The sequence below is a fragment of the Protobothrops mucrosquamatus genome, unplaced genomic scaffold (genome assembly GCF_001527695.2).
Source record: "Protobothrops mucrosquamatus isolate PMUCROS unplaced genomic scaffold, P.Mucros_1.0 scaffold2585, whole genome shotgun sequence".
Lineage (NCBI taxonomy): Eukaryota > Metazoa > Chordata > Lepidosauria > Squamata > Viperidae > Protobothrops > Protobothrops mucrosquamatus.
In genome coordinates this window covers 89497-101657 of record NW_015388641.1, presented here as the reverse complement: position 1 = coordinate 101657, position 12161 = coordinate 89497, and the positions used below count along the sequence as shown (strand labels likewise).

General features: G+C 42.8%; 1 pseudogene; it reads left to right on the top strand.

The window, feature by feature from the left end:
* Window positions 1–3953: 3953 nt before the first annotated feature.
* LOC114922168 lies at window positions 3954–5918 on the top strand (annotated as a pseudogene).
* Window positions 5919–12161: the final 6243 nt, after the last annotated feature.

Genomic DNA, 12161 nt, shown 5'->3' with positions numbered 1-12161 from the left:
TGTGTGGCACTCGCTATTAGAGGCTTCATTTTGCTTGACAGCAAGGTTGGTATTCTTGTCCACACACACATCCATGCTACATGCACTGGTAGCCCTATAATTTTTAGATTGCCGGGGACAGGGTTGTTCTGTATCAATTAACTCACTGTCCCCGCTGTTTAGTTTAAATTTTCCTTCAGAAAATCTGTGAATTTATAGCTGAGTAACTCAGTCACTTTCTTTGATGGATGCAAACCATCTCTTTTGTACATCTTTTCATTGGACCAGCTACAGACATCGTGACTAATATATCCAAAGCCTTCCCCTTTACACCACTCCTTCAGCCACATATTGAATTGTGCTATGCGCTGGCCTTTTCCATTTTGCTCCTTATACACTGGTAAAACCTCTGAGAAAGTAAGCCTACAGCCTATTCTGCTAAGTTCCTTCCCCAAGCTCTGGAAATCATTCTGCACAGAGAGTAGCCACACAAAAAAGTGCTGCTGAGTTTTGTCCAAACCAGTCCCTTAGATTTTGAAGCCATGATGTTCTTCTTCTGCCTGGATCTCGTTTGCCTTCAATTTTCCCCTGGAGGATTAAATGGAGTATGCCGTATTTTTCTGGGTGTCGCATCACATGTCCAAAATATTCTAACTTTCGTTTTTTAATTGTTTTGATGATTTCCCTTGGCTTTCCCAGGCAGCTTATCACCTCATTTCTGATCTTGTCAACCCAGCTTATACGTAACAGCCTTCTAGTCTCTTCAGGTGGCCTTCTGTCACAGACCAACTCTCTACTCCATAAAGCAGGACAGAAAAAATATAACATCTGACAAGCCTGATTTTCAGTCTTAGGCTTATGTCGTGACTGCAGAAGACGTTTTTCATTTTGAAGAATGCTGTTTGGGCTTTCTCTATCCTTGTCTTTACTTCAGTGGTCATGTCCCATTTTCCAGTTAATTAGAACCAAGGTGCGTGATCCTTTCAACTTTTTCTAATGGTATTCCTTTCGAATTTATTGGTGGTAAATTAATGGGTTGTTTGTTGACGACCATGATCTTGGGGGCTGGTACTTTCTTGCAATGCGAAACATGTATCCAGAAGCCAGATCTTGATACGTCACAGCGTTGTTGTTCAAATACTTTAGTCAGAACTGGATCACCAATCTTCAAGGCGTAACAAAGATGTAGTGGTTCCTTGGAGAAAACCACCGCAACTTAGGAATGATAGTTTTTTTAGACTCAGAAGCTACATGGGTAAAGTGTACCAATGTGAAAGGAGGCAAATTAATAAAAAGTTCTACGATAAATATCCTCACAAGCCTTGAAGAAATACTTAACCTGCTTTTTGTTTCCCCTACGGGAAACTCTTTCTTTTTGAGAGGGACCGACTGTCAACTCTACAAATGAGCATAGCTACAGCCAAGTTCCTTCTCATTCTAGGTTGCCTCATAGAATGGTGCTTCCTTAGTCAAAATAATCCTTTCTCCTGTGGGAACCAAGGTCATTAGCTGCTTCTGAAACTGCAGGCTGGGCATTGCGTAAAAAGCCTGCAGAAAATATGTATTGGGGAATGTAGTTGCTTGCATAATTTTATGGATGGGATTTTTTAACTTTGTATTGGGGAATTGTTATGTTTGTATCCAGACTTGGTTTCACTTTTGATTGTGCCAATACTTTGTAACTAATAAACATGTCCTTTGAGGAATTTGCAAGCCTCGGAGTTCTGGTTTATTCATCTCTGTCTGTCAGAACCATGACATACAGTTTATTGGTGTGTGTATTTATATTTCTCTCTGTATGCCTATATCTACAATTGTAGATATATGCATACAGTATCCCCATCACTTCCAGGCATATTTAATAATAATAATAATAACAACAATAGCAACCAGTTTTGGTCACCATGATGTAAAAAAGATGTTGAGACTCTAGAAAGAGTGCAGAGAAGAGCAACAAAAATGATTAGGGGACTGGAGGCTAAAGCATATAAGGAACGGCTGCTGGAATTGGGCATGTCTAGTTTAATGAAGAGAAGGACGAGGGGGGACATGATAGCAGTGCTCCAATATCTCAGGGGCTGCCACAAAGAAGAGGGAGTCAAGCTATTTTCCAAGGTGCCTAAAGGCAGGACAAGAAGCAATGGATGGAAACTAATCAAGGAGAGAAGCAACCTAGAACTAAGGAGAAACTTCCTGACAGTTAGATAATTAACCAGTGGAACAACCTGCATCCAGAAGTGGTGAATGCTCCAACACTGGAAGTTTTTAAGAAGAGACTGGACGGCCATTTGTCTGAAATGGTATAGGGTTTCCTGCCAGAGCAGGGGGTTGGACCAGATGACCTCCAAGGTCCCTTCCAACCTTATTATTATTATTATTATTATTATTATTATTATTATTATTATTATTATTATTATTATTAACTTTATTGTTACTTTGAATGTACACCAATCAGCATACATCAAAATGATTTTCGTTGCATTCAGCTCTCAAAGGGTCACCACCTTTGATATATGTTCCTTGTAAGTGGTCAGCTCAAGTTTCGGATCATCCATTTTAGTCTCTAGGAAGTGAACGATGGCAAACAGGACAGATGGAAACGGAGCTCCATGTGGATTAGCCCTCAAATTAGCTTGTATTCCTGCATGACAACCTCACCTCCGTTCCTTTTTCTGATCGTGTCTCTTCCACCTTTTCCTTAAAGAAGCCTTGCTTCTTTTCACCCCTGGAGCACGCTGCCGCCGCCACCAACTCCTCCAAAAGCCTCTTTTTCTTCCTCTGGGCCTGCTGACAGCCTCATCCACTTCCTTTGCTCCATAAGCCCCGGGCCCTCTCCTCCTCTGCCCCCTTTGGAAACAGCCCTGATCTGCAATAAAATCCATCACTGGGCCAGCAGTCAGAACTTGCTGCTGGAAGAACAATTTCAAACAACGCCAATGACTTTTAACGGTCTCACCAACAGTTCTGAAACAGCTAGAAACTCGCCATGCCAGCAAAGATTGTCGGTCGTATGTTACCTTAGTTCCACCACATTGCTCAAACACATTAAAACCTTCCCCATTATGTGGCTATATCCTTTATATCCCTCCCAAAACCTTTCACCTTCAAGAGCCAATGCAGCCACAACTGATCCAGGCGCCGCCATCTTAGAACTCTTTGAATCCTTTGCAGTGCTAAGATCCTGCCTGCCTTCTCTTGCTTTCACTAACTCTGAATAAAAGTTCCTTTTGAAATGCCAGTTTCAAGAGTTTTGCTTTCTTGAGAGAGTCAGCTGAGGTAGGGCCTTACAACTTTCATATGTCAAATGAATCATAATTAATGTAAGAGGTTATTCTAGCATTGTGGCATGTTTGCTTTTTTGTTGTACTGTATAGATTTTGCTTTCTTTCACATCTTCTGCAATCATTTTATGCACAATTAAAGTTAAACTTTAAATTTAAATTTTGGGCTCAGTTGTGGTTGTAAGTTGAAGACTGCCTGTATTTGAACTTGGATCTTGGTAGTGTTCCATGTGTCAAATGAATCATGATTAATGTAAGAGTTATTCTAAAATTGTGGCATGTTTGCTTTTTATTGTAATGCATAGTTTTTTCTTTTTTTCATATTTTCTACAACAATTTAATAAACAATCAAAATTACACTTTTCTTTAAATCTTATAGGCAAAGCGGATGGCAATAAGAGCACTGTGGACAACTGAGAATAAGAAGCAACATTGAAAGAAAATCGACCCAGAAATCAAAATATTTTCCATTTCCTTCAGAAAGCCACACCATTCTCCTTCTCCAGCAGCTGATAGACAAAAGAGAGAAAATTAAGAAAGATTTCAAGCTGGAATAAATAGAGCATGTGGAACTAAAGGATACATTACATGAGAAGTCAAGGGAGATTATTCTTTATTCAGTAAAAGAGGGGAATATCTGGAAGTCACTGGATAGGAAAAAGTAACTTGGAGAGCCACCTAGGGCAGAAAGTGATGCAAGCCGTGTTCTGGGAAGAAAAAAACAGCTTTAATAAAAAAAACCATTAAAAAAGGGATCACACACCTTTTTGACATCCTCAAGGATATAAGTGGTGGGAAAGCTTCATAGATGTGCTTATTGTGGGGAAGATACAACTTGCAAATCACAGCTGATTATGCATGAGAGGACCCATACAGGAGAGAAGCCATAAAAGTTCTCCCAATGTGGTAAATACTCTATTGAGCATGGCAATGTGGTGATACATCAGAGGACTGACGCCACGTATGAGTGTCCAGAATATGTGAAAGTTTCATTGAAAATTCCCACCTCATCAGACAACAGGACTCACACAGGAGAGAAACACTTTGAATGTGTTGATATAGGAAACGTTTCACTAGAAATTCCTACTTTGGGAGACACCAGAGGACTCACATTGGAGAGAAACCCTTCCAATGTCCCAATTGTGGGAAACATTTCATTAAAAATTCCAACCTTGTGAGACACCAGAGGACTCACACAGGATAGAAACCCTTTGAATGTCCTGATTGTGGGAATAGTTTCAGTGAGAATTCCCACCTAATGATACATCGGAGGACTCACACAGGAGAGAATCTTTTTGAATATCCTTATTGTGGTAAAGGTTTCAGTTACAATTCCAGCCAGGAGAGACACCAGAGGACTAACACAGGAGAGCAACCCTTTGAATGTCCTGATTGCCAAAAATGTTTCAGTCACAATTCCAGTCTGGTGATACACTAGAGGACTCACACAGGAGAGAGAAACCTTTTGAATATGTTGATTGTGGGGAAAGTTTCAATAACAATTCCAGCCTGGTAACACACCAGAGGACTCACACAGGGGAGAAACCTTTTGAATGTCCTTATTGTGGGAAAAGTTTCAGTTGCCATTCCAACCTGGTGATACACCAGAGGACTCACACCGGAGAGAAACCCTTTGAATGTCCTGTTTGTGGTAAAGGTTTCAATCAGAATTCCAGTCTTGTGAGACACCTGAGGATTCACACAGGAGAGAAACCTTTTGAATGTCCTTATTGTGGTAAAGGTTTCTGTACCAATTCCAACTTGGTGATACACCAGAGGACTCACACAGGAGAGAGACCTTTTGAATGTCCTGATTGTGGTAAAGATTTCAGTAATAATTCCCACCTGGTGATACACCAGAGGACTCACACAGGAGAGAAACCCTTTGAATGTCCTGACTGTGGTAAAGGTTTCAGTAATAATTACCACCTCGTGAGACACCAGAGGATTCACACAGGGGAGAAACCATTTGAATGTCCTTATTGTGATAAAAGTTTCAGTAACAATTCCAGCCTGGGAAGACACCAGAGGACTCACACAGGAGAAAAACCCTTTGAATGTCCTGATTGTGGGAAAGGTTTCAGTAATAATTCCCACCTTGTGAGACACCAAAGGATTCACACAGGGGAGAAACCATTTGAATGTCCTTATTGTGATAAAGGTTTCAGTAACAATTCCAGCCTTGTAACACACCAGAGGACTCACACAGGAGAGAAACCCTTTGAATGTCCTGATTGTGGGAAAAGTTTCAGCCAGAATTCCACCCTGGTAACACACCAGAGGACTCACACAGGGGAGAAACCTTTTGAATGTCCTTATTGTGGTAACTGTTTCAGTAACAGTTCTAGCCTGGTGAAACACCAGAGGACTCACAGGAGAGAAACCCTTTGAATGTGTTCATTGCTGGAAAAACTTCATGATAAATTCCCACTTTGTTAGACACCAGAGGACTCACACAGGAGAGAAACCATTTGAATGTCCTGTCTGTGAGAAAAGTTTCAATCAGAATTCCAGCCTGGTGAAACACCAGAGGATCCATAAAGGAGAAATTGTGATCTCCCATTGAAAGTGTAGTTGAGAAATTGACTATTTTAATTCTGGCCTGATTCTTTTTACTCAAACATGTCTCAGGATTAGATTTGTAAGTGGAGAGAAAAGGAAAATGGAAAAAAAGCTAACTACCTATTTCTGTTTATCAGCAGCATACTGGATATTTCCTTTTGCAGAAATAGTGAAATTCCTCAAAAAGGCTTTTGGGTGGTATGTTTGTATATTGATGATAGGATTCCCACATCTGGAGTTTTAGTCTTCTGTTGGTGTCCTCCAGATTTTGAGTCTCTCAATTCCTCCAGCCAGCAAAGAAGTAGTCCTCAAAATATGTGTAATAGGGCCTGCCAATTACGATTGCATGTTGCAGTGGTTGTTAAGCAAGATTACCTTGCTTAACTACCCCCACTCCATTGTCTCACTGATGAAGCCGCTAAATGAATATGTAAGTTGCTAAGTGGAACGTTGGGTACCTCAATTTTGGGGGCATAGCACAGATCCAGGTTTGCCTTCTCATTGCCTCCCCTACCTCAACTCTTGGGATTCCCCCTCAGGCCTTTTCCACTATCACAAGATCCCCAAAGACTTTTCACCTCCACGAGATCCTCACAGGCTTTTCCCACTCCCACTGGGTCCCTGCAGTCCTTAAGCCTGACTCCCATACCACCAGGATTCACCTCCTCCTCCTCCTCTTCCTTACCTTTAAAGATTTTTGATCCTCATGTTAGGGAAGGAGGGAAGGTCACGTATCCCTAGGCCGCATGACTATGTCCTGGAAGCGGCAGTCATTTTCTATATTACTGGGATTCATTCCTGAGCCATGTGGTGGACTTGTGGAAGTGATTGTCATTTTGCCACACCTCAGGGCCAAAATGGTGGCTTCTTTTGGATCATTGTCATGCAGGAGAGGGAGAAAATGCTTGCTTTGCTACCTTAACACTGTGCAGACAACCTTAAGAAATTGTGGGTGCGCTGAAAATGATGGCTGCCTCTGAGAGATCTTCAAAACGTAAGTCTACGATGGCTGTCAGGCGTGTGGGCAGTTGCCCAAGGCCCAGTGAAAAAAAGCACTGTAAAAGTTCACATATAGAGGCAGTTCTGCCTTGCAGATGAACCTGATGGTGAAGAGCTGTAGGAATATTGAGTTGAGGAGAAAAGGGATTGTGACTTTGATCACAGGATCTGTGAGATGTGCAATGAATAAGTTTAATAATACCAGTGGTGAGGTCTCCAAACATACAGTGGGTTTGTAACACACTACAATTGTTAAGATACCCTTTATATGGGTCTCTTGTGCGTTGTGCATTTCTATGATCAATCTGTCTTCCTCAGCTTCCTTTCCCTCATAAATTTAAAAATTGAATTTGGACTGTACATCAGTCCAGCCACTGTGTGATTTATGATGTGAACTGCAGATAGGCATCTGCCTCTTAATTTATTGTTGCATTGCTATTTGTCCCCATTCCTAAATTCTTTGAAAATATTATCTTTTTTATGCACAATTAAAAAATTAGAATGGCTAACCTAGTTCTGTTTTAATTGGCTTTCTTCTCAGATTTATGGATGGTCTTCTTCATCTTTGCCAGTCTGAGAGATGGATAGTGGGACATTTCAAACAGGACAACTAAACTATAGTCTCCCTCATTACTTAAAGCAGACTTTGGTTCTACCAGTGGGTTTGTAGTTTTTGAAAATCATAGAATTACAGAGGATCTGTCTGATTTCCCTGAAGATTCTCCCTATTGTGAACAGGATCCAACAGACATTTTGAAAGTCGGGGTCCCCATGGATGGAAACAGTATGTCATGGTTCCGACAGACAGAGATGAATAAAGCAGAACTCCAAGGCTTGCAAATTCCTCCAAGATCATGTTTATTTGTTACAAAGTATCGGCACGGTCCAGAGTGAAACCAAGTCCAGAGTGAAACCAATGGGGACAAATAACAATTTCCCAATACAAAGTAAAATGTCCCACCCATAAAACCATGCAGCCAACTACGTTCCCCAATATGATCATTTGGCCGGCTTTTTATGCAACGCCCAGTCCCCAATCCTGGGAGCAGCTGATGACCTTTGTTCCCACGGGACAAGAGATTATTTTGACTAAGGAAGCACCTGGGCAACCCCCCTCCCTCCCTTCTATGTGGCAACCTTGAATGAGAAGAAAAATGGCTGCAGTCATGCTCATTTGTAGAGTTGACAGTCGGCCCCTCTCAGAAAGAAAGACTCTCATGTAGGAGAAACAAAAAGCAGGTTAAGTATTTCCTCGAGGCTTGTGAGGATAGTTATCGTAGAACTTTTTTATTCATCTGTCTGCTTTCACATTGGTACACTTTACCCGTGTAGCTTCTGGTGGGATAGCCTTTCCACTGAACCAGGTATTGTAACTTTCCCTTGTACAACCTAGAATCAAGGATTCATATTTCATAATGGTCTCCCTCTCTACCGCTATTGGAGCCGGCGACTTCTTTAGAATAGGTCTTAAAGAGGATTAAGACACAGGTTTCAACAGATTACAATGAAACACGGGGTGAAGTTTTCCCAACAGTCATGGAAGTTTCAATTCCACTGTAACAGGATTTATGATTTTGATGATGGGAAAAGGACCAAGGACCTTTGTCCCCAATTTTCTGCTGGGCAACTTTAACCTTAAATATTTTGTTGAAAGATAAAACAATTGTTCAACATTAAAAGGTTTTTGAGGGGAGCGTCATTTATCTGCTTGCTCCTTATAAACCTTGGTAGCTTTGGCCAATGCTTTCTTCACATTCACCCACCCCATGGAAAGATGTCATCCATTGGTCCAACATCTGGGAAGTAGGAGGCTCCTGGGGGTACTCAGGCATAGGCACAAAATCTTAACCTGTTACTACTTTAAATGGGGTGAATCCAGTGCTACTGTGCATTGTACGCTACCTCTGCAAAAGGCAGGAGATCACCCCAATTAGTCTGCTGGTAATTAACATAGCATCTGAGGTATTGTTCCACAATTGTGTTAGCTTTTTCAGCCGCTCCATTTGTACTCGGATGAAAAACCGATGAAAGCCCCTGAATCAAACCAATCAGTTTAACGAACTCCTTCCAGAACTTAGCAGTAAACCGGTCCATGTAAAAAGTAAACTGTGAGAAAAAATCCATTTCGGGGCTCCACATAGCCAATATATGTGTTTCAAAAACAGCTTGGTTAGCTTCTGGGCAGAGAGAAGTCCTGAGGAAGCGATAAAATACACTTGTTTGGAAAATAGATCAATCACAGTCCATATTACAGTGTTTCCCTTGCTCTCAGGCAATTCCACTATAAAGTCCATGGCTATTTCCTTCCAGGGCTGGGAAGGATCAGCCATGTTGCAGCAAGCCTGGGGGTCTCCCAGGATGTCTTTTTGTGACAGCACAGGTGGCACAGCTCTTAACATAACTTTCAATGTCTTTTTTCATCCATGGCCACCAGAATTGTCTCCGCACCAGATGCAATGTTTTCAAAAATCCAAAATGACCTGCCTGTTTAGCATCATGACTCCGCTGAAGTGCTTGGAGTCTGAGGCTACCCTTCCAGGCTAGCCCCCCCCCCCAGGGTTAAAAGAGATTTGTTGTCCTTGAATCTTATGTCAGTCTCTAATTTCTCCTTTAGTTTCTTCAGTAAATGATCATCAGGACCGGCAGGTGGTCTCTGTGTTTGTGATCTGGTTGTTATTTGGGAAGCGGATTGTGGCAGGGGAATAATAGAGTTAATTACTTCCTCCCGGTGGCTCTTGAACTGGAGCATTCTAGAGAAGGCCTCAGCCAAAAAATCTTACCCCCTGGAAAATATTTTAAGGTGAAATTAAAACAGTTGAAATAATGAGCCCACCGAACCTCTTTTTGGGATAACTTGCGGGGGGGGAGGGGTTCAGAGCCTCCAAATTCTTGTGATCAGTCCACACCTCAAAAGGTATTTCCCCTCCTTCCAAGGAATGACACTATGTTAGCAATGCCCACCAAACTGCAAAAGCCTCTTTCTCCCAAACAACCCACCTCCTCTCATTGTCAGTTATCAGGAAGTGTAAGCACAGGGTTGTAATTCCCCTCTGGTTTTTTTGTATGAGAACTGTACCATGGCTTGAATGATGAATTGCTGTTCAAGGTTAGGGTGCTTAAGAACTGGTTCAGTTTCTCGAATGCAGCTTGACCATTGCAAAGGTTGACAAGGTCGGGGCTTCCCCCCCCCCTTTTCCTGTTTTTAGTAAATCAGTGATTGGCATGGTTATCTGCGAAAGAGGGAATAAATTGACGGTAAAAGTTGGCAAAACCCAGAAAGCTTTGAAGCTACTTGCGGGTGCATGGGTACTAGTACCGCTTTTACTTTGGCAGGGTCCATTTCTATTCCCTCATTTGAAATCCGATACCCCAGATAGTCAAGGTGTGTCTGGTGAAATTCACACTTTGACAGCTTTGCATACAGTTTGGCTTTTAACAGTCTCTTTAGCATCTCACGGATCAATTTGATGTGTTCTTCCATGGTTTCAATGTAAATAAGGATGTCATCAAGATAAACTAGAACCCCCTTGTATTAATGATCATGGAACACTTGATTTATCAATTGCATGAATACAGCTAGGGCCCCCTGCAGTCCAAAAGGCATCACTTTAAATTGGAAACTTCCCAAAGGGCAACTAAAGGTGGTTTTCCACTCGTCCCCCTCCCTAATCCTTAAGCCTTTCTTAAATCCAGCTTGGTAAATGTTATTTCTTTAGCCAGGTGGGCTAAAATGTCCTTTATTAGGGGAAGGGAGTACATATTTTGTATATACTGACAGCTTTTAAACCTTTAAAATCCATGCATAATCTAAGTGACCCATCTTTCTTTTCCTTGAATAGCACGGGAGAGCCAGGTGTGATTTGGCTGGCTGAATGAAACCCCGAGTTAAGTTTTTTCCAGTGTACTCTCTCAGTTGTTTCATCTTTTTGGGTGTCATATAGTACATCTTCGGTTTTGGGAGCTTGGCGCTGGGCAGAATTTCAGTGGAACAGTCCGTAGCCCAGTGGGGGAGAAGTTGTCACAATCCTTCTCACTAAACGCTTCCGCCAAATCATGGTACTTACAGTAGTTGGGACAAGTTGAATCCCTGGCAGCTTTCCAGCTACAGTCTTTAGGGTTTCACGGGGCTCCCCTTGAATTTTGCTGATGGCAAGTGCCTTTATTTTATTATCAGCAGCAGGTGGGAGGGGTCCTGTCCCGTCTTAACTTCTGCATTCCCTCCTCCCACCAGATGTAGGGACGCCATTTATCAAACCACACTAGTCCCAAAATTACTGCTTCAGTCATTTTCAGAACCATCACAAAATGGATTATTTCCCAATTCCGATCCATTTCCAAACGCACAGGTTCTGCTAGGTGCATGGCAGGGGTACCTCCGATGAAGGACACATCAGCTTGTTCAAACCTCATGGTTAGGGGCAGTAGTTTGGTTCGCATGCCCAGTTTGAATACCATGGGTAGGTTAATTAAGCACTGCATGCACCCTGAGTCTATTAGATGTTCAAGCTCATACAGGCCCCTATTTTGGGCACTATTAGCCTGGCGGGAATGGGTTGACTCACCATGTGGGTTCTCCTCGCCTTGCTCGTCACTGTTGTAAGATGCTGGCATTTGCTATGGCTCGGATTAGATCTTGGCTTCGAGCTAGGTGGGAGGGGAGGCCTCAACGGTCGGGTCCTGACGTGCCCAGTTTGACTTTTCCCTCTTTGGGAGCTCTCTGCAACTTAGCAGTGGCAACTGGCACGCTGCTGGGTTGAGATTTAGGAGCTGGGCACTCCACAGCATGGTGACCCATCTGACTACATTGGTTGTAATTGATAGGAGCCCTGGCTGGCGCTCGGGATACACAGGTGGTCACAGTGGCTTGGAAACATCAACCATAAGGGGGTTTCTCCTGGACACGCGGTGGCTTGGGCTTGGCTGTGCTTGACTTTTCTGGGGCAATCCAACTCGATGTCTAACACCATCGCCATCTGTACCACTCATGCAACAGGTTAGGAAAAGCCTGAATGATGCAGGTTTGAAGTAAGTCGCGGTCTAGCTCCTGCTTGAAATAGTTGATCAGTGACCGTTCTGGCCACTGCCCCAGTCAACCAGCAACTCTCCTTAATTAGAGAGCAGTTGGAGGGCTACCCGAACCGAACCCGACCGAACACAGGTAAGGATACATGTTAGATCCTACCTTGTGGCAATGAGGGTGGCGAGGTCTAATTACTACTCCACCCTCATTGCGTCATCAGATAATCGCCCAGCCACCCTCTTCAGGGTGACCCGCTCCCTCCTTCAATTGAGGGGGGGAGGACCCCCTGGTGGGGAGGGCTGAGGATTTTGCACAATATC